Source organism: Camelus bactrianus, chromosome 3 (genome assembly GCF_048773025.1).
Source record: "Camelus bactrianus isolate YW-2024 breed Bactrian camel chromosome 3, ASM4877302v1, whole genome shotgun sequence".
Lineage (NCBI taxonomy): Eukaryota > Metazoa > Chordata > Mammalia > Artiodactyla > Camelidae > Camelus > Camelus bactrianus.
Genome location: NC_133541.1, coordinates 92,656,545 through 92,680,621, shown reverse-complemented (window position 1 = coordinate 92,680,621; position 24,077 = coordinate 92,656,545). Strand labels below are relative to the sequence as shown.

The 24,077-nt window shown below is 39.0% G+C and overlaps 1 protein-coding gene across 11 annotated transcripts in view; it reads right to left on the bottom strand.

Moving 5' to 3' along the window:
• CDC42SE2 (CDC42 small effector 2) overlaps window positions 1–24,077 on the bottom strand; it is a 135,026-nt gene that overhangs the window by 79,939 nt on the left and 31,010 nt on the right. For 4 of the 11 annotated variants that reach the window (XM_074360618.1, XM_074360614.1, XM_074360619.1 and 1 more), the window contains exon 1: window positions 14,268–14,415. The exons of 4 other annotated variants lie outside the window; for them this stretch is intronic. The gene's annotated coding sequence lies outside the window, so the exon portion shown is untranslated. Of the gene's footprint in view, window positions 1–13,867; window positions 13,887–13,924; window positions 14,010–14,267; window positions 14,416–24,077 lie in introns of those variants that run through there. 3 more of the 11 variants (XM_074360615.1, XM_074360623.1, XM_045507767.2) reach the window with 3 other exon arrangements.

Sequence of the window (24,077 nt, the reverse complement as noted above, 5' to 3'; positions counted from 1 at the left end):
GTTACCATGTGACCCAGCAATTCTACTTCTAAGCACACATCTAAGGTAAAACATGCATCCACACACAGGTGTACATGAATGTTCACAGCACCGTTACTCATAATAGCCAAAATGTGGAAACAACCCAAATATCCATTAAACGATGGATGAACAAAACGTGGTATATCCACACAAATGACGAACATTCAGCTGTAACAGAATGAAATGCTGATAAATGCCAAAACAGAGATGAACCATAAGATAATATGCTTAGTGAAAAAAGCCACACACAAAAGGCCATATATTGTATAATCTCATTTATATAAAAACGTCCAAATGAGGCAAATCCAGAAAGACAGAAAGTAGATTAGTAATTGCCAGGGACTGGGAGGAAGGGAAGAATGGGCAATGGCAGCTAATTTCTTTCTGCAGTGATGAAAATATTCTAAAATTAGGTAGTGGTGATGCCTGCACAAAGCTGATGTATATGCTTTAAAAAGATGAATTACAACATGTGAGTTACAATTTTAACACCAATTCTGATGTGCAGAACACAACCAACACCAAGTAATTCTCCAACACCAGCTGGGTGTCTTACAATTCAACTCAATTCTGACAATATCTACCTAGAAATAGCATTACATTCCGTAAGTTAAGGGCTCAGTCCTACAAGACTGCTCCCCTACCCCTTCAGAAGCCAATTCATATGTCCAGGTTGTCACCTGTGCTTCTGAGGTTCCCATGACACCCTTCTCAGGTTTCATTAAATTGACAGACCAACCCACAAAATTCCGAGAAACATTTCACTTACTAGATTACCGGTTTTGTAAAGGGATATAATTCAGGTACAATCACGTGGAAGAGATATATAGGACAAGTAATGGGGAAAGGGGCACAGGATTTCCAAGCCCTCTGAGGGCTCCACTCTCCCAGCACCTCCACATAGGCACTAACACAGGGGCTCTCCAAACCTCATCCTTTCAGGTTTTTATAGAGGCTTCATTACATAGGAATGACTCATTAAATCATTGGCCATTGATGATTCGGCCTCCAGGTCCTCCCTCCTCACAGGGTCAGAGGGGTGTGACTGAAATTTCCAACCTTCAAATGACTGGTTGGTTTCCCAGGCAACCAGCCACCCTTAAGTGTGGTCCAAAGTCACCTCATTAACATAACAAAAGACACCTCATCACTTAGGAAATCCCAAGGGTTTTTAGCAGCTCTGTGCCAGAAACAGGGACTAAGACCAAATATACATTTCTTATTATAAATCATAATATCTCAATAAAGCTGTTATTTAAAAAATAATATTCCCAAAAAGGGGGAGAGAAGGGTTATTTCCTTACAGTGTACTCTTAGAGGCAGAAATACTACTCTTTGATATATGCCAAAACACTTCTCTGCCAAAGGTTCTACAGATTTATATTCTCTCCAGCAATGTATTTAGTACCTGCATCACTGTGCCCAGATGAATGATCATCATTTCTTAAATCTTACAATCTGGGAAGAAAAACTAGCTATTGATTATTTTTAAAACAACGGTTTTCCCTATTTTAGTCATATTTTTCTTTTGCAAAGGGTCATTTTTTACATTGTTGGCTTTTAAAACAGACACCTTTATGCATACAGTTGTTTTACTGTATACACAAATGCTTCTATTTCTCATTAAACAGAGAAATTACTTTCTTATCATTTTGGCCAGCAATAATTAACTCATCCTGAGTTCTCCTTCCACTTTTAATTTTAAAGCTTTCCTTGACGTCAAGATACTTTTCAAAATAGTCCCAATAACCACTCTCCTTTTCAAACAGGCAGATTAAAAGGACACTACAACGAGTCCACCAGGGTTACATATATTTCCAGTTTCCTGACAGCAGTTCACTTTCAAGTGAAATGTCCAAGTGATTCACACAATATTGTAAAACATGGAGTAGCAAAAAAAAAGAAATGAAACATTTACTAACACTTTCTGCAGGCCAAGTACTTAACGTGTACCTCATTTAATCCTAACAAACCCCATTACCTGAACTTAACCTAAAAAGAAAATAAAAATCACCAACGGTAAGATCTTGCCAGGCAGCAAATATGTGACCAGACTAGGGATCAAACTGAGGTGTGCTTAATTCTAAAGTCCACATTCTTCCTGCCACTTTGTAGTGCTTCCCAAGCTCACGGACTCAAAGTCAGACAAGACTTTGGATACTAGTTCTGCCAATTACAATGTGACTAATTTCTAAGATTCTTCAGTGTGTATGTACATATTAACAAAAACAAAGTCATTATACACAAGACAATGTGAAAATAGGAGGCTAAAAAATTCACTATGGAAAAAACGTTTTAAAAAAATACCAATTTTTTAAACACCAAAGTGTATGGAATAATTTAAACACTTCTCTTGAATTTATATCGACTCGCTACATGTTTCAACAAGCAGAGGTTCTTGCACATTCAATTTACAAACATGGATCACTAGGTGAAAAACGTTTTCTTAGGGACTGACTGCCAGTCTCCACTTTAGCCAACAAATGCATCATTTCTCAGTAGAAAAAGCCACATCAACTACACAGCTTTGTATTCTTCTTTACCACATGAGATATGTTTTCAGCAGTATGTGCACCATGCACCATCCAGGAAGTAGCACTGGGGAATAAAAGAAATGGCTACTTTAGCTGCATTAGAGATAAAAGACTGCAAGAGCTGTGAACAAGCAGTAACACAGCACAGAAAAGGACAAGGTCAAGAACAATAAAAACAGCGCAAGAAAACTGTCTACTCTCCCCTAGGTAACGAACACCATTGTGGTAAAGAAAAAGTCATTTAAATGATAAAACTCTTAAAGGACCCTTGACTAGCTCTAAAAACTGCCACTTTTAAGATCCAATCATCCACTTGACAAGAATCGGGACTGATTTCCAAAGGATGCATGTACACCAGTAACAATTCCACAAGGATTTTCACATTCACGGAACAAAAATCAACTCAAATGTTAAAACAAGAATTCTAATACAAACATTTTCTTTTTTCAAGAACTCCCTCATTCTTCATTCGGACATATAAAAAAGCAATAGCTTATAAAACTGTCATAATTTGGATTAAGGTCTTCAATAAAACACACTTATTTGGTACATTCACTATGGAAAACAGTATGGAGATTTTTTAAAAAACTAAAAACAGAGTTGCCTTATGATCCAGCAGTCCTACTCCTGGCCGTATATCTGGAGAAAACTCTAATTCAAAAACATATATGCACCCCAATGTTCAGAGGAACACTAGTTACAATAACCAAGACATGGAAGCAAACTAAATGTCCATCCACAGAGGACTCAATAAAAAAGATGTGGTGTGTGTGTATGTATGTATATATATGTGTGTATACACACACACACACACACACACACAAATACACACAATGGAATACTACCTAGCCATCAAAAAGAATGAAACAATGCCATTTGCAGCAACATGGATGGACCTAGAGATTATCACATTAAGTGAAATCAGAGAAAGACAAATATCATATCACTTATATGTGTAATCTAAAAAAAAGGCACAATAAACAAACAAACAAATAAAGGTATAAATGAATTTATTTACAAAATAGGAAGAGACTCACAGACACAGAAAACAAATTTATGGTTACCAAAGGGGACGGCGTGGGGGATGAGGGAGGGGCAAATTAGAAGTTTGGGATTACCAGATACAAACTACTATACATAAAATATATAAAGTACAAGGTGCTATTGTTTAACACAAAGAACTACATCCAATATCTTATAATAACCTACAGTAAAGAAAAGAATTTGAAAAAAATATATATATATTTGTATAACTGCATCACTTTACTATACACCAGAAACTAACACATAAATCAACTGTACTTCAATTTTTTTAAATGCACATTTTTCTTCTAAAATTATTTTAATATTGAAGCATCAACAGGACTTGGGGCAGAACAGTAAACAGGAACTTATCTACAGCCCCCTATTTTATCTTAGGGCTATTATTAAAATAATTCTACTGTATATAGAATCATGTACTGTTTTCCTTAGCTGATAAAATACAATCAAGCTATTGTGCAATGGTAAGAGGGCTCTTAAGAAAAAAATCACTGCTGAAGTAATTCTTGTCTCCTGGGTAACTTACCATAAATACCATTGTTTTTATCACAACTTTACTTATAGCTTTACTCTATATCAAGCAAAATTTCCACTTCTGTAAGATCCTTTCAAACTAAAATAATAAAAAGTAATGCTTTTACGATCACAGTATTTGCTAAAGTGAGAAGTTACAGAATAGTATGTGCACTACGATCTTGCTTTTGTGGAAAAATATTTATCCACTGATTTGTCTGGATGGATATTCATCACAACATTATTAGCAGTTATCTTAGGTTGGTAGGACTATGATGTGCTTTTTTTTCTTTAGTTGATATGTATATTCTGATTTTCTGTATTAAATACAAAGCTTTTTTTTTTTAGTGCTTGTGCATAAGAGAGAGAACAACTTAAGTTAAAGCAAACTAGGTGTCCTATTTTATTCAATATCACCAAATCAAACTCATGTATTCAGAGTTAACATAATGCAAATGCTGCTCAAGAAATGTTAGTGAAATCCCCAAATCAACAAGGTTCAACTTTTAAACAATAAACCCCCTCAGACAGGAAAATGGTGCCTATAAGGAAGAAGTAACTTCATGTCTCCTTTTATAACTGGGTTAGGATAAGGGTGGGAAATGGCTTGGAATGTCCAGGTGATCACAGGAAAGACCATGGGGAAAAAGTACTAACTCTTGAGAAGCAAGACAAAATCATTTCACTGATTTAGAGACACTGATTGATATCAGAGTAGCAGAAAGTTAATAATCAAAGATAGTAAACAATGGGCCAAAGAATAAAAGAAAAAGCCAGGAAAAAAAAAAAGACTACAAAAAACTGAATGCAGGTGTATTTATGTAAATCATTCTGAAAAGTAAACGGGAAAAAAAAAGCCATCTAATAATTTATAACTCAAATTGAATCAGCTCTGGTTTCAATGGGCTTACCACTCAGTATAAAGCCAAGAACACCCTCAAAGGCATCTCAAGATCTTTTGTGCCTGCTTTGGGATGATTAGGTATACAGTTAAGCAATTAACATACAAACATGTAAATAGCTGCTTTTTACACATTAAATCAACCTAAACATAATTACTGGATGTGAAGGGAATGCAAATTCAAAAACACACAAGGTAAAGTACTGAGGTTATTTTATTGACCCCCATGAACAAATTATCTTTAAACCAAAATAAGGAACCCTACTAAGGTAAGCCATAAGAAATTGCCAATATTCAAGCATTTTTTAATCTATAAAAACAGCAATTTCATCTAGTCCCACTCAGTGGTCTGTTAACAACTACCTCTCTGGAAAAAAGGCCCCGGTTTGTAGTTTTGCCAATCCCCACGTCGTAAACAGCCCCACGGCAGCCAGTTTCAGGTCGTCATCATGTCATCGCTGAACAGGGAACTGGAGCGAGGAACACGATGAGCTCACCAGATCCAGCACAGCTCTGGTGCTACCAGCACCCCAACCTAGGGGTCATCAGAGTGCTTCCTAAATCTTCTCATCCTTTTCTAAAACAGGCTTTTTTTGCCTGAATAATCCAGTTTCCTACTTATGCTATGGAGAAAGCAAAACAGTGATGGGCGGCAGGGGGCTATTTTAAACTGAGCTATGAGGAAATGAGCTGATATTTAAGCTGAGATCTTAAAGATAAGAGGCTAAGGCTAACCTTGCAAAGATCTGGGGAAGAGCATTTCAGAGGAAACAACTAGTGTGAAAGCCTTAATTAGGCAAGAACAAGCATGGCATGTTTGAGAAAATGAATGCTAATGTGGCTAGGAGGTCGCGAGCAAAGGTGAGATCCTCTGAGAGGCTGTCAGGGCCGTATCATCTAGACAGAATGTGAGACAGTTTGTAATTTCTGGGTAAGTATAGTTTGGATTTTACTCTGAGTGGACTGGATGCAACTGCACATAATAGTTTGATAAATATGTGAATGAATGAATGCATACTTTAATGCATTGTTTTAATGACCCTCTATGAGACTTAAGTCACAACTTAATTATATTAACTTTTCTCAATATAATCATTTTGACGACTTCACAATCTATGGAAAACATAAAGTTAAGGTCATACAAGTATGACAGGCCTCAAACTATGTAGATAGCTGAAACAAACATAGTGGTAGGACTCCACATCAGTTCAGAAATAAGGATCTTATTAATCCAAGACAGTTATTTCATCTATGAAATGCTAACGTATGAATTCAGGTGGGTCAATTTCAGATTCTAATAAGGATGACCCAACTGGTCTACAAGATATAAATACTGTAGGAAAACACTAACTAGTGTCATCCAAAATGACTTTACATAGTACGTAAATACACTTCTAAAAAATTATAATGGCCATGTTATAAAATAAAAAATTTTTAGTACTTTAACTTCTTATTTTAATGTGAAAGCAAAGTCAAATATCAAGTATGATTTATTCAGTTTAAAATACCAAGCATACACAAGTTAAATTATATTTGCTTATTACAAAAACTATAATCATACATACAAATACATCCATGTCCACACCTCTATGATCATGAAAATTAAGTCCACATTATGGCCACACAAAAGTTCATCAGACAAGTCAATCAAGACATAAATTACTGCACATTATACAAAAATAGGGAAATGTTTAGACTGGTTTATGGAGAATAATTTAAGCTTACACATAAAAAATTACTCATTCAGGAACTTCTAAGCCACCTATTTGACAAATGTAAAGGATTTCTTTCAACCAACAGGAAATGAGACCTATAACTCAGAAAAAAAAAGAAAAAACTTGTATCAGCAGAATGAAATACTTGAAGTTTGCATATCATTAATCTCCCATGCACTCTCATTTTCCACCTAAACATCAGTTAAGCTGAAGTTTAAATACATTCAGGTATTTTTCCTTTAAGAGCACAAGTACCCATACAGTAACTGTCACTCAGCTGACTTGTGCACATTTAACACAGCTAGCTGCTACTTCACCACAGAGCTGCAATGCCGGTGCTTACAGGCCCCTCTTCTCTGAGGGGAGAGTACACAGGCAGCGCAGTACTGAGGACAAGGCATGCTAATGATTATCTGCACCCTGAACACCCTTCCCTAAAACCATCAGATTCTGTCTGAGCTTTCTACAAAAAAATAAGAAATGCTGAGAATGTTGTCAGGTAAACTACTTACTTAGTAATGGCAACAGCTTTTTTTTTTTTTTAACAAAAGGAGTTTGGAAATAGAAAAGTAGTAAGTTTCAGCTCCCAATCTCATTTGAGCCCACATCCCTGATAAAAGAAAGGTACAATGCACTCCAACTTGCAGTGTCTACATCCAGGTAAATTATCACACTCAGAATTCAAGAAACAAAGCCTTAAAAATATGGGGCAAGCCAAAAATAGTTTTTTTTTTAAAGCATCACCCTACTTCCAAACCAAGCTTTCCTTTTCTTTATTCTATTTACCTTATCTCCTCTGTCCCTTACCATTTTCCTGTGTATTTCACCTTCTATACACAAAAAACCGATTTGAAACTTAACCTCTTCTGTCTCTAAGTTTGTTTTAACTTAATTCTTATGGAACGATATGGTTTTAGGTGAAACACTTTTAATTGAAATACTTAGTTTCAGAAACATACATATAAGCTGTTATCAAAGAGACGAATAACAAGCGGTCATTTTGCAGATGAGAGTACCCACACGTGCAGAATACCGGGGATTCTGAAGTGAATACAACAAAGCTCTTTCCCTAAGTACACTAAGGCAAGACTGTGCTGGGCAGGTACAGGAAACCTCAGGGAAACCTATGTGCCAGAGGCAGAACAAGCCAAGGAGAAACTAGTAGGACATGTAACTAGAGAAGCCAGCCGCACAGGTGATGGAGGGCAGGTAGGCACTCCGCACTCTGGCACTTACTCTAAATAATATGGAAAACAACCGGAGGGTTTAAAACATAGGAGTAAAATAATCAGACTTTCATTTCAAAAGGATTGCCCTGGTTGCTGTGTTGAGAACAGAAAAGAGCAGAAGCAGCAGGGAGACGAGAAAGGAGACAACTAAAATAACACAGGCAAGAGATGATGGCTGTGTAGAGAGGGGAACAGCAGTTGAAGACAGCAAGCTGTGGTTATATTTATTCCTAAAGTACATGTTAAGGTAAGTAAAGGACATACTTTCATGGTGCATTACTCTGAATTAGATATGAGAGTGTGAGAACGAGGAGTCAAGAATGTCCTCAAGGTTTCAGCCAGAGGAACAAAGATGGAGGTGACATTTAATAAGATGAAGAAAACTGGAACAGGAACCATCACTGGGGTTGGGGAGGGAGGAAAGAGGAGGATGAGGAGATCAGTTTTGACAGGTTAAATTCAGGAAGTCTAATTGGCAATGTTGACTAGGAAGCTGGGTATGTAAGTCTGAAGGTAAGGAAAGAGATCCAGAAAGAGATAGCATTTTTAGTCTGAAATGTATGATAATTCTAGCTACAGGACAGGATGAGATCACAGGAGACTACATACAAATATAGAAGAGGTCTAAACATAGAGCTCTGGGACTCTGCCTTATTTTTCAGAATTTGGGGCAAGAGAAAGGAACCAGCAAAAGAAACTGAAAATACACAGTAGTGTCCTGAAGCAAAGGGAAGAAAGGCTTCCAAGAAGAGAGAATTATTAACCACTTCAAACATGCTGCTGCTACATGCAGTGAGATTAGGGCTGAGAAATTACTAGGTAATTTATTACCAGGGAGGTCGGTAGTCACCTCAACAAGAGCCGTTACGGTAACATGGAAGAGAGATGAGGTAGCATGGATCCAAGAAGAGACAAGGAGTGCTGGTGACAATTCCTTCCAAGAGCAGTAGCTGAAGAAAGATGTTTTATTGGGGGAGGTATGTTTAGTTTAGCTTTTTTTTTTTTTTTTAAGATGGGAGATAATTCAGCTTATCTGTATGCTGATAGGAATAACGCAGTAGAAAGGGGAAACACTGATGAGGCAGCTCAGTGGCAGGCAGGCAGAACGGGATGAACACTGTGGCAATGCCCCACCCTGACAGAAGGGAGACAGAACCAAGGGCAAGACTGGAGGCGATGGTCACAGCATGATAGGAAATGCAAAGAGTAAGGGTACAGATGTGAGGAGACATGCAAAAGTTTTCTCCTGACTGCTTTCATTTTTGATATACAGGAAACAAGGTTATCAGCTGAAAATGAAGAAGACAAAAGGGGCGCTAGAGGTTTGAGGAGAGAGGTGTAAAACAGTCACTTAGCAGACTGGGAGAGTGATTCCACCAGGGAAATACACTGGGATTAAAGGACTGTGGGCAAGAAGGGCCCTCCACAGTCAACAGGAAGGGAGAACACGTCAGCATGGGTATGTCTTCCTCAATTAACATTCAACTGCCAGGTACCGCTGGACTAGCCGGAGAGCTGGAGGGGGCGTGGGGGGGTGGGGAGTGCCAGGTGAGTCCATGAAAGGAGAAATGCTACAAGGAACTGATGCTGTGTAAAAGGTAGAATTTATGACAGTGGACCATGGATTCGAAGCAGGTAAATAATCAAGTGAGGACGTGGAGGAAGCAGGGCTTGGGACAGTAAAAAGGAGGCAGCAGCCACAGATTGTAGTAGATTCCAGACACGGAAGTACCGTTTAAGTGGGGGGCCATGACAGAAGGAGCTGGAAAGACAGGATGTTGAGGCCCTGGTGGAATTCGTGAAACTGTCTGAAAGAACCTTAATAAAGTACAGGCAGGTCTGGTTAAAATGTAATGGAGCTACCTTAAAGACAAAGCAAAGCCTCCCCCTGGGCAAAGTGACCCTGCAGGTGAGGGAAACTAGAAGGCCAAGGGACTGGAACAGAATTATACCACAGGATGTGTAGCTGCAAGTTCCCAGACACAACCTTCATGAAAACCACTTCCAGCACTCCTGGAGAGTCAGCTAGGAACAGCCCGCCCAACTCAGAGGCACGGATGCCAGGCCACAACAGAATGAGCCACATTAAAACCACACACACCGTTTCCCCCAGCCCTTTCCCCACGGAGCTGGACCCTGCACAGGTGAATTCAACAGCATACTGGAGAGGAGCTGGCAAAGTAAGAAGGCAAGCCTCTCAGAACTCTTCCTCCAAAGCAGGCTTCTTGTTCTGAGGCAGTTCTGAGACAGGAAAAAAAGTTCTACACTGTGTGAAGTGTCTGAACACTGATTATTATTCTAAACTGTACCTTCTAATGACTAAAATAAGACTGTCAGTGACACGTGAAAAGAAGACTTTTTACCACCTAAAAGTAACTGGAAAAGCTATCTGGTCTTCCCAAGAGCTGGAGAGGCAGGGAAAGACAATCCCTAGGGAAGCTTTGAAGGTACAGTGAGAGAAAGCAAGCTGTTTTCTGCTTAAACCTTATCAAGTCCCATCCATTGAACATACCAGCCCCACAAATATCCATGGACTCCCTCTATATATTAGATGCAAAACATACACAAAGCTGAATATAAAAAAAATTCATTTCTGCTTTATTGAGCAAAAAGTGAAAGTAGATTAAGTCAAATGAAACAAAATGGTAAGCTACAAAACGGAAACAGTGTTCATCAGTCATTTTCAAACACACCTAAAGTTAACATGGAGTTCCCTAATGCTTTCAAAGAAGAGGGACTTTTATTTTACTATAATCTATTTTGCCTAAAAGGTTTGCAGGTATTTTATGGTGTCATAATAAAGATAACTCATTACCAAGTTTTTTGGCTTTCAGTTCAGAAACTCCCTTTGGATGGGGTCCCAGAGCAGTTTCAGCTAAGTCTTGCTCTGTTCATTATTTGTTAGTGTTATAGAAAGGCTCAGGTATGCTTACGCTTTGAACTGAGGTAGCAGAATGTATAAAGTTAATTATTAATAAGCTAAATTCCAAGTTTTTCCAGCTACTGTGAACAAAATCAGAATAAATGCCCTCACCTAACTATTAAGTACTAAGAATAAGCACGTATTTCTTTCAGTTCCTCTCAAGAATGCACAGGGAACCCATAACATTTCCTGAGACAGATCTAAAGCCTTACTAACATTTAACATTCAATAAAATGTTAAAATATTACTTTTATGGGAACTGAGATTAACAACATTGTAACAGATGAAAACCAACATTCATTTGCAATTTTGAGAATAATCTTATGAATCCTTAACCAAAATATCCCAGGCTCATTATAAAGGATATGAGAAACCTAAATACTTTCATGAGAGAGAGAACTGAGACATAAAAACATAACAGCAACTTATCCTACAGAAAAAAAGTAAGAAATTAATTTAAATCATTTTACAAACATTAATTGATAGCCTCTCACAATCTCTACAGACAATATGGGCACAGCTACAATATTCCAAATCAGTAACATCTTTAATCCATTTTTTTAAATTATACCTGATAAAGGACACATTTTCTAAACCATTCTCAAGGTCTTACAACAACAAAGGCACCCCCGCCCACAACACACACGCATACCCTGATGAAGAAAGCATCAACACATTTCAGATATTCCAACAATTATAAAATGGAACGACCCTCGAATTGATTTAGCCTCAGAACAGTAGGAAACATTATTATTCCTACCTTGGAATAACCTTGAAAACATGTAATTTTTTTCTTAAGGTAAAAAAGATAATCGTTATGGGTACTAATTTCCCGGGGAAATTATTTTAACATGTCTCGATGCTATCGACCGTCAAGAACTCTGATGAAGTCCTTACCCGAATAAAGCACGCTAATCATTTCTTATTCGACTTATCACAGCTTGCTCACCTTACTCTCGTCACTAGTACCACCTCCTATTAGCTTTCTCACCAACACCAGACTATCAGAAGTACACTGTCAAGTAACTCTTCCTACAAGAAATACACAGTTAAAAGAAAAACTATCACAATTCTCTACTAAAATTTAAGGACTTATTTTCCTTATTATTCGCAGGAACAACCATAAAAAACTATTAGCCAGTAAGTCTAAAAATTCGTAAGTTCTATTTGAATGTACACATTATCGTCCACAATGTATAAGGTGTCAACAAGTCAGAAGGGATCCCCTAAATTCAAAAGCTATCTGTAAAAACAATTACTAATCTACGTCATTTTGTAGTGATCAAGACTGACTTTAGAGCACATTAATTTGGACCTCTGAGGAAGCTAAATAAAATACTTTTTTATCATATGTAAATAAGATAAAAATAAACAGAACTTTAGGTTCAGAATTAATAAATGCAACATATTCTCTTTTTAGTAAGCAGTTTTATCACAGCTAGAGGGAAAGTTCAAATATGGAACCACAAATTATTACTAATAGTCCTTCATTTTTCAGTACTATCAAGTCAATACTATATTTGTTAAATGGTGAAAAGGTCAAAATAAAATTTCTGAAAAGGTGCTTTATTTAAAAATATTTCTTACAGAAAAGGAGTCCACTATTTGTCCTTGGAGATATTTAAAAACAGAAAATGTTGTATAGCAAAGATTATTTACAGAATCAGAAGTACATTACTTTTCAATAAATACACTGTACCATAACATGTAATATGGGAGAGGGAGAGAATAAAATACTAGTTTATTAAACCTCTTCTTCCTTTCATTTAAAAATATAAATTTTACTAAACTGTCAATATGAAAATGTAACACAATAATCTTAGCCCTATAAAGTTACTTATTAACCTTTAAATAGACTGGTATGGACCTACACTTCCTGCAGTTCATCTGCCATTTTTCCCAACTATAAGTAGGCACTAGGGGTGTTAAGACAGTCCCCCTTTGCAACATCGATTATGAGGAAAGAACTTCAAGTTCAGGTTAAGAAACGAGTAATTGTAGGTTTTCTGTGCCCCTAGGAAATCAGCACCCAACACAGGTGCCAGCACGTAATAGGTGCTTAATGAGTATCTGTCCAGTAAATGGTGAGATGTAATTACCTTAGTGCAACATTAGTTTTCTTTTTTCCCTTAAAGTTCTCCCTTGCTCAAAAAAGCAACTCAAGACCATGTCACAGTCCTTCAAAAGCATATAAACTTCTTTATTCATAATGAAATAAAAAGCTGGGTCTCAAAAGAACAAAATGCAACATAAGCAAATCTTTATCTTCTCCATTTTTTCTAAAGAAAACTAGATCAATAAGGCTTATTTTTAAGAAACATCAAAATGTCTACCAACTTTCCTCGAAATGAAAAATCCCACACTAAAAACCTATCTTCTATTTTCCTAATATTGAAAATAATAATAATTATTATTCAACAGTATGTTTATGTTGGGTAAAAAAAGCAAGCATATAAACAAAAACTACGTGTTTGCCCATTTTTTCCTTATTTTGAATCAAGGTACGTGCCTAAATTTTACACGATGTGAAATCAGTTTTGTCTGATGTGTCAAGATTCATTCATTCATTACTTTATTGAGCATCTACTATGTTAGGCCCTTTAACAAAACGCTAATGGTGTAAACTGTACATCAGCACCAAATTCCCCTACAAAAGCTTCTCTCTTAAAATAGTAACAGCTTAAGAGGAATCTCGATGTTGTTTAACGTGCACGTGAAGTCTGTCCAACAGGGCTCCTTTTCAGCTATTAATGCGGCATCAACGAGCCGCTACCTATCACACCTGTAACCAAAAATCACAAGTACCCAGCAAGCTCTAGGTAAAAACAACCTGTAAGAGTAGCACAAGCTCCTCCGAGAAGGTGGTCAGGGCTTTCTCTCCGGGGCCCAGAAAGAACCGCGGAGAGACCTGCGGGCGGAACAAGCCGGGCGCCCCAGTTAGGAGTCCGGGCTCCGGAGCCAGAGGTCCCCGCCCCTCCCGAAACTCTCACCTGGAGGACCCGGGGCCTCTCCGCCCGCCCCTCGCGCCACCCTCCCGACTTTCAGACCTGCAAAGTGGGGGGGGAGGGGGACCTCATTTCCATTTTCCATTAGGGGGACGTCTGGCTTCCTCATCGTCCGCCGGTCGTGAATCTGGAATAGAGCATGTAACCATTTCCCAGAGGGAATGGAATAAAAATCAAAGGCAGGGTCCGCAGGAGGACCTCGCCCAGACCTGAAAATGGAGCCGCAGGCACAGCCCACAGCCCGCAACGCGCGGCGGGTAGGGCCGGGCCGCACTGGCCCCGGAGCTCTAGGCGGCGGGGGTTCGGGACTTCGGGCCCCCGCCCAAGGGGCGGCGAGGGCGAGGTGCGGGGCCTGACGCGTGACCCGGGCCAGAGCTGCACTCACCGTCGCCTTTGTCTCGGCCGCCCGTTCCAGCCGCAGCCGCTCTCGGCGCCGGCTCCCCGGCTCCTGTCGCCCCCACGCCCGCAGCTGCGCTCCCCGGCTCGCTCGCCGCTTCCTGGCCCCTCCCTCCACGCCCAGGCTCGCGCGCAGGCGGGGCGAGAGGCGGCGCGCGCCCTGAGAGCGGCGGGAGGACCGCACCGCCGCACAGCTGCCGCCGCGCCGGCCCCGCCCCCTGCCCCGCCCCTCCGCGCCGCGCACCGCCTACGAGCTCTGCGGGCTAGAAGACCCTTTCGAGCCGTGGGCCGAGAGCCCAGGCTGGAGCCCGCGCGGGAAAGGACGTGCCGGAAGATGGCGACCAGGGCTGGGTGGGAGCGTGCGGGAGCCCCTCCCCGCTCTCGGGCGGGCGGCTGGCAGCTGCGGCTCGCGCCCCCTCCCAGGACTGCGCGAGGGGCGGCGCCTGCGCTGGAAGTGGGGACGCTCCCAGTCTGGCGAGGGTCGTTGCTGAGCCGTCGGGCTAGTTGTCTCTCAGTTGGGAGCAGTTGAGAGATATATGCCCTAAAATCACTGAACCAGTGATGGAAATGTCAGAATTGTTGAATCTGGCTGAAGGCCGAGAACATCCACCTGGCATTTGAATTGTGCGAAATTACTCGTCTACTGTATCTCTGAGACTCCTTCCGCTGCGTATTTTACATACCCCAGAATCAGAAACACTTGAATGCTCTTGTTGAGCGGCCAACATTCCACCAAAACCTGTAATACTTGGAATATAATATAGTATGTCTTCCCCATCTTGATTGATCATATTAGTGCAAGATTAGTTTTCTTTTCCCTGAGTTAGAGTTCTACCTTGCTCAAAAAGCAACTCAAGATCATGCCACAGTCCTAGGTAGAAAGGTCAGAAACTTTGGAGTCATCCTTGGATCGTCTCATTCCCTCCTCTTCACCTCCAAAATGTCAAGCAAGCCTGTTGGTTGTAATCCTTCTTTGAATTACAAATGTAGTCATCTTGTGTGAATGCCTCAAGTAATAACATTTCCTATCTTTATTCATAAAGGTTAATATTCATTATATAAACATTTTCAGATTTTTCATGTTTTGTTTATAACACATCATATATGTGATTCAATACCTTAATAATACCTAATTTCAGTTGCTATAGCTATTCATACATCCCTCTTGTCAGTGGAAAAAAAGTCAATTAAGAATACAAGTCCATTCAATCAAAGGACACCTTTTGTATAAAAGTCTGTGCATATAATTATTTGCTCAGTATTATACGTATAGCATAGTCTCTTTATATACTTAATTTATCCTTTATGATTTAAAACTATTTAAGGCTACAGATGATACCTTACAATTTGGATTATTTTTTTAGAAATTTCAATACGCTGCTTTTGTTTAAAAAAATTGACAATGTATTTTATCAATGTCAAAATATGGTTTGTAATTACAATCATACCAAATAATTTTTCTGGAGTCACTATTATGATATGTCTGTACTGTCCTTAAAATTGTTCCCAAGTAAAAACTTATTCCAAAAAAAAGTAAAAAATAGACACTATTTATAATTCATCGATATACTGCTAAAATTAAATAACACTGTTATAATACAAAAGAAACTGTCTTGCACACTTACCCATAAAGAAGAAAATAATCGCAACAAAATTAACATGGTATATTTGTGCCACAACAAATGGGAACATTAACACCAAGGACAACAGCTAGCAATGTGCGGGTCTAACCAACTGCCTTCACTGCTCACGAGCTCACAGAGCTGCCACAATGGCCTGATTATGCAATCTCTTAGGTAAATAAATTTTCCTTGAAAAATTTTACAGCAAATGGCTTTTTCCCTAGAAGTATACTATTTTTTTAACTACCTTCCAAAATTTGACACCAGCTATTTATCACATGTAGGGGAGATGGAGTATAGAGACAGAGACTGGAGTTCAAACTAACGACTGATTACCTGGGTAACCCTGACGAAGGTTCTTAATCTAAACCTGTCTTTTCTTCTAATTTAATGGGACCATAGTATTACTTACCTCCATGTGTTGTTGCGAGGAACCAATGAGAGAACTCAAGCAAAATTCTTAGCCCTGGGCCTGGGGCATGCTCAGTGCTGGTAAACCCTAGCTATTATCATTACACAAGCATATAATTAAGCTCATTGCCCTATATTTGTAATACTGAGAAAATGGCTCATAATAGGCCCTAAATGGGATTGTTTGAGTTCTACATCAAGATAGTATTATGTGCAATTAAATCAACATTTTAAAAGCAGCACTAACATTCCTTCTACTGCCACCATGTGCCAGGCACAGTTCTAGGCAACAAAGGAAGCTAAGAGACATAAGGCCCAGATCTAGAATACCTTTACAACTCAATGAAAAGAGACAGACAATTAGTAAACAACAACTCTCTAAGTAGTATGACTATACTTCCTGGTTTGTCAGGGACACCTCTTGTCCTGGCTTAATAGTTACTTGTGCCCTCTTTCATTCTTACTATGTTCCGGTTTGGATGAAATGTGTCATCCAAATTCATTATCCACATAAATTTATCATCCAAATAATTTAATGTGGTCGCTTCTAACTAGAAGTATGTGTATATGCTTGGAAGGCAACTATGCTCACCACGATACCACCAACGCTTGCTTGGGGTAGAGAAGGAACCATCACATCTGTGTGAAGTTAAAGAGACTTAAATTGCTCCTTGGAAGGAACATCTAAATTGGCCAAGTGGACCAAAAGAGGGAGGAAGGGCAGAAGGAAGACTTCATTTTTATATGCTGAGTCAAATCTACAAAGCTTTTCCGTACTTGTTAACAAACTTAGAAAATCCCCTTGACTAATGTTATATTAATTAGTTCGGGGATTTCTTATTTTTTCCTGGAGATATAATAGGGACACTGCAAGACACAAACAATAAAACATGTATTCATTTATTTATGCAACAAATATCTAATGAGCATCTACTATGTATACAAGGTCTGTCTTCAGTGTGACAGATTACAAAAAAAAAAAAAAGAGACACAGGCAATGTAAAATCTAGCAGCAAATACAAAATATCTTAGCTAATTAGTCAACAAGATAATGAGACGCACAGCACACAAAGTGGGATTTGGGGAGATTGAGAAAAATCAGGAAACACATGGAACTTACTGAGAAAAAAGAAAATGACTCAGAGGAAGACCATAGTCTATGGCCCTTCTGCAACTGAAGCAGCCAAAGGTAGGAAAGGAACCTAAGTCAAATTTTGCTGGACACTTTAAGCCAAGGCTGACCCTTGCTGCTCATTAAACCACAAATATTCACTGAATGCCTGCTGTTTGCCAGGTAGCATACCAAATGTTGTGGGAAAACCTCATATAAAGCATGGTCTTTGTCCCTAATGAAGTGTCACACAGCAACATTTGAATAATTAGACATGGTAACCTTATGAATACAGTTGAGGTGATCACTAAGATCTGTATTGGTTTCTTGGAGAGGAATTTGAGGTGGGTCTCTGGGAAGAAGAAAGTCAAGTCTGTGTTTTCTGAACTATGGATTGCACACCTCTGGTGGTTAAGAGGGGTTGGGGTGGGTAGGAAGGAAGGGGAGAGGTACGTGCAGCTTGCCTAGCTTCAACACACAGCCTGTGACAGAACTGCACTGTAGCCTCTTAGTTCAAAACAAAACAAACAGAAAAAGAATTGGGAATTGTAATAAAAATGCCCCTGGGGACAACAAAAGCAGAAGGAGCCTTTTGAGAATCACTCTGCTACATCAGGTTAGAGGCCACCAGTGTCTAAGAATTTCTTTCTTTCTTTCTTTTTCTTTTTTTACAGTTAACATCTATATATGGCAGGTAATTCAGACCTTCCACATATGATAGTGATGAAAGCTTCCTTTATACATGTGTTAAAGTTAAAAATATGAATTGGCTAAAAGAAATCTCTCAAGTAAACAACACTGGCAATAAAGAGGAAAGGGATATGGCACGTTAGGGAGGACAAAGCTTGGCGAGCAGAGGTTCAGTAACTGGCACACACTACAGGTGTGTCCCCAGGGAGAACAAGAACCACAGCGGATCTTGAGCAGAATACTGGCAGTTTAGCATCCAAGAGCGAGAAGACAGAGTCCAAACGGCAGGCAACCAAGAGCCAGTGAAGTCAGCCACAGGCAGGGAGGGGGCTTCTCCCTGCACCTTGAGGAAGCTGCTTGGCCCAGAGGAACCAGCAGAACTGGCCCCAGTGGCCTGTCAGGAAGCCTTTCAGCAGGTACCAGTGAGATTTCCACCTCCACGGTTTACCAGGGCTGCAGCAAGATGGAACACGGACACTCCAACTTACCTCGAAGTGCCTGAACATTGCTGCCCTTTGAACCGGTGGGACAGACATGTTACACTTCCTCCTAGCACGGAGATCTACCTGCTGCTTTCACAAAGGAAGTTTATGATGAGTAAAATTTGAGGGTAAGGTTGAAAGAAAGGGAAGGTGGCAAGTCAGGATCCTTCACACCCCATTCTCCACCCCTCCTCCAGTGTTACTGTCTGATCATGATTCAGCTCTTACTTTCGTCCCCATGACCAGCTGAGCTATGCAGCTGGACTCCGACAGCTTGCTTTCTGCCTCTGCCTCTGTGGTGGTGTACGTGCCCTATATAATCCCCACAACTGTAGTAGGCAGACTGTTGGCAGTGCACTGCCCACTCCCTCCAATCTCCCATGCCCTAATCCCTGGAACGGTAAATGGGATGAGAGATCATTCCCACAACTGTGTTATGCCATCGTTGACCTTAAAATAAGATTATCTGGGTGGGCTTGATCCCATTACGTGAGCCCTCACAAGCAGAGAGTTTTCCATGGCTGGTGGCAGAAAGAGAAGCCAGAGAGAGACTGAAAACATGAAAAAGATTCAACTTGCCATTGCTGGCTTGCAGGTGAGAAATGGGGCATCTAACAAGGAATACAGCCAGCTTCTAGAAGCAGAGTGGCCCCTAGCTGACAGCCAACAAGGAAACAGGTACCTAAGTCTTATACCTACAAGGAACCAAATAATGTGCTTGGAAACAGATTTTTTTCCCCCTCGAGTCTCTAGATGAGAACTCAGACTTGCAGGCACCTTGATTTCAGCCATGTAATACTGTGAGCAGAGAATTTAGCAAAGTCATGCTGGACTTCTGACCTATAGATAATATAAGCTAATAAATGAATGTTGTTTTAAGCCACAGATGGTAATGTTACAGGGCAATAGAAAACTAACACAACCCAGTCACTGAATTAACCCTTCTCTAGACAGAACTCCAGCCTCAAGGGTGTATCTGAGTTTCCACTTGGTTGTCAATTCACAGACAAATGGATCAATTCTCAGGAATTAGCAAATAAGCCTGGGTCATTTATGATTATGTGGTGAAGGGAATCATGGGAAAAGATTGGAATTCCTGATAATTTGGCTTCTGAGGGACTGATGTTATTTTCATTTGGGTGAAAAAGGAAATACGACCTAATTTTGAACAAACAGGCTGGTGAGACCACAACTATGAGTACTATTAGAATTTCTGGTAGCGTAAGGGAAAGGAAGGCAGAGGAAAGGCAGTGCTCCCTAGTAAAAAGAGATTGATCTCTAGGGACAAGTGGATTTGAGTATGTTTTGCAGATTACTAGCTGTCTGATCATGGACTTGTAGGAAATTTTCTTAACCTGCTGAGCCCCAGACTACTTCCCTTAAAACAGGAAAAGTAATAAGATTTGGGGAGAATTAAATAAAATAGGTCATGTAAAGTCTCAGTGCCTGCAGCATAGTCGACTATTAATAGTTTATTTCTATTATTAGAGTGGAATTTTTTTTTCACAACTTCTTTGCAATGTTTCTATTGTAAAAGTAATTAAATTATAGCATATATTAGACAAATGCTCTCCTACAGAAATATAATACATGCTACACTTTAAATTTTAAATTTTCCAGTAACCACATTAAAAACAAGTAAAAGTAAATATAAAATACTAACTTTAATAATATATTTTATTTAACCTGATATGTAAAAATACTATCATTGCAACATGCAATCAATATAAAAATATAATAATGATATATTTTGCTCTTCTTAAACCAGGCCTTCAAAATTTAGATTATATTTCTTACACTTACAGCACACCTCAATTCAGTACAGCCATGTTCCAAGTGCTTGGTAGCAATGTATTAGCGTGACTGTAGTACTGGGCAGCTCAGTACTAGACCTCTAAACAAATATTTCAATAAATTCTCCTTATCCTTTATTAATTCAAAAATAAACATAATAGGTGGTAAGTAACTACAGATGCATGAGAACACATATGCATGTACATCACACTCTGGCACATACCAAACCCAGATGCGTTTTTTTGTATTTTTGCTATTGTTTTTGTTTTTACCATCAGTTCTTAGTTATAAGGAGTCACACTTCAATCAGAGGATCAGGGTATAACTGGTACATGGGTTTCTAATTTCGAGCTCCAAAACACATCACAAATCAGAGCCTCATAGCCAAACTAAAGCAATACTGGGCAACCATGATAGCTAGGTTAAAACAAAAACCTAACTTTCACAAAAGAATACACATTGATTTTTAAAGTAACTTCAGTAAAAGGTTACAGTTTTGGATTTTACATAAGCTTTTTTTTTTTTTTCTAAGCCATTGTCTCCATCATTTGAGAATGAGGAGTGAAACAAATCAAAACTGCAAGGAAACAGGAGCAATGCACAGCAGCCACCTAAGGACTCAGACAAACCTATGGCACTTCTGCTGGGATCTTCAAAGATGATTCAGACAGCTTGCCCCTAGGGTGGATACACTCAGAAAAAAATAGGACACATCCAAACATGTATGATACAAGGTAGAACACCAAAAGAGAATGGGAGATACCAAAAACCATACCACAAGTATTTGTAAGAGCAGGATCCTTTTCAGTGGGGATAAGGGAAGGTTTCCTAGAAAAGTATCCTCTGGGAGAGGTTTTAAAGAATGGTGTTTAAAGAATAGTTAACAAGGCTCAATTCAACAGATACTTGTTGCCAACCAACTGTGCAGCAGGACCTATTCTGGGCAGTGGACATTTAGTGATGGAAGTCTGCGCTTAAGCTGGGGAATGGGGGTGAAGAATGGTGAAAGACAAGTAAAACCAGCAATTCAGCACTGTTCTGGATTCCAACTCTTTCCACCCCTCACTACTTCTGACGTCCCTCTGCCTCTGAAGTCTTCCTAGGCTCTGCCTCGTGTACCCACAAACAGCTTCTTATCTCTTCTCTGTTTCTGATCTTTCATCTAGAACATGACTCTTATTCTCAGGTCATCCCAGCTGTGGGATCAGTGCTTCATTCTCTGACCCTAACCCCGCAGCCACATGCAGACTGTGCCCGCCCACTGCCCCAGCTCTAACTCTAGTCAGGAAGCTGCAGAATCAAGAAGCTGCCACCGCAGCTTCCGGCTCCAGCATTACTCTAGTGTGAAGAGGAAGTTGGGCACACTTTGCTAAGTATTATCATAGAGATAGTTCTAGCGGAGGACATTTGACTCAGCCTTGAGGATCCAGAAAGAATTCCTAAAAGAGCACATGCTTGAGAGGAATTATCCAAGAATGAAAGGAAAGGTGAAGAATTTTTTGACACAGCAGAACAACATGTAAGAAATCAGGGAGAGATGAGAGTGTGACGCCCTTAGGGAACTAGAGGATGAGTTCAGGGTCAGAGACGGGTTCCTGCCTGCACAGAGAAGGAAATTGTTTTGGAACTGCAGAAAGACACCAGATCATGTTAAGGAGTCTGGATTTATTTAGAAGATGATAATAAGTAGAGCAGAAAGACAAAATGCACTAATGATGTTGCTTTAAGAATAAAGTTTTTATATTTGGACATATCATTAATGTATCATACATAACCTTTGAACTTTAAAATACTCTCCTTTGAATGATTTCCTTGACAAGTGCCACATAGCATTCACTCAGAGAATAGTATATGAAAACCTGAAACAGAACTATAGTACCTACATGGTTATTTCATGCATAGCTGTTTGCTTTCAATAAATCATCCATATGGTGGAGGTTGATTTCTTCCTAGTTAATTTTCCATTCACCTGAACAGGTTTTTTTTTAAATTGTTATTAACTGGAGTTATCTCCTTATGAACAATAATTTGCATACACACAAGATTCAGTGGGCGATGTCAATTACATATATTATTCTGCTATTCATGTATTATCTCCTAGACAATTTTTTCTCATTTTTCTCTTCTGTCACAATATAGAATTGCATATTCTACTCTACTAAAAGTTGGGTTAAATACAAATAGAAAAATTATGAAAATCTCTTAGAATAAACTGGTACCTTAAAAGAGAAAGGAAACTAACCTATTCGGGTAGTGGGGAGGATGTTAACATTTTGGCCATTTGACAAGTTCATGGGAATTCCTTAAATGGGGAAAAAAGGAAAATTATTTTTAAAATGGTGACCTCTAGTAAAAAGAGTGATCTCCACAGTGATTTCATGGTTTAGAAAAGTGAAAGGGACTCAAAGGAGTGTTACAGCTTTCTGCTCCAGACAACACCTGCCCAGCATATTCTCTTGCCCACCAAAAAGTACTCAGGTCTATTTTCATATTCCATTAACTGATAAATTTTAAATTAATAAGAAAGATATACAAAATATTGAAATAAATGTATTTGTTAAGACTTCTGATAAGCAGCTATATTGTTATTCATTATTTCTTCACATTGTTCTTATATTTTATGCATCTCTGTATGTTCTTTAAAGGTACATTTCTAACATTAACAGATTTTTAAAGTAGTTTTAGGTTTATAGAAAAATTGACTGGAAAGCACAGAGTTCTCATGTAGCCCTCATCCCCTACCCTACAGTTTTTCCTGTTATAATAACATCTTGCATTAGTGTGGTATATTTGTTATGAATGATATTTTTTCAATACAGTTGAAAAAGTTTTAAACTTTCCTCTAAAGAGTTCTTATATATATTCTGTTAGAATTTATTCCCACACTTAACATTCTCTAACGTTACTATAAATAGTTTAATTATGTTTCCAGTTGTTTGGTGCTAGTAGTATATAGCATGCAACTCACTTTTGTCTTACATGGGATGTTTTGTTAATTTTAGGTTATTTTCGGTTTTCTATGTAAACAATCAGTATCAACTGCAAATACTGACCATTTTATTTCCTCCTTGCCAATCCTTACATCTCCACACAGGTTAGGACCACCAATGTAACATTTAACACAAAAAAACGATAGGGGAATCTTTGTCTCATTCCTGGTTTTACAGGGAATGCTTCTAATATTTTCCCACTTAGAATGTTTGCTTTAGGTTATCCATAGTACTCTCAATCATGTTAAGGAAGATAAGAAAGTAGATCTAACATATATACAATTGGTATCCTCCAAGATATGAACCCCTCCCCTGCAAAATGACTATCTTAAGAATTTAAAGACATAAATCAAAGAAATTTTTTCTCCAGATAAAAGTCAGTAACCTGACTATTATGAATCAACCAACATGAGACATATCCTAGCAAAAGTTATTGAGAATCAAAGATAAAGAAAGAAAACTTTGGCTTGCCAATTAAGAGTTTAGGGCACGATACCTGTCCCAGATTTCTCCATAGCTTTGACTACAAGTCAGTCAAATAATGTCCTCAAAGAATTCAAAGTCCTCATGGAAAGAAAGTGTGTCTCAAAAATTTTACGCCCTGTAAACTACTTTTCAGGATAAAAGCAATAGAAGTACAATTCTTTATATGGAAGAATTCAGAGAATACAATACCCATATTCTTCTTGAACAAACTAC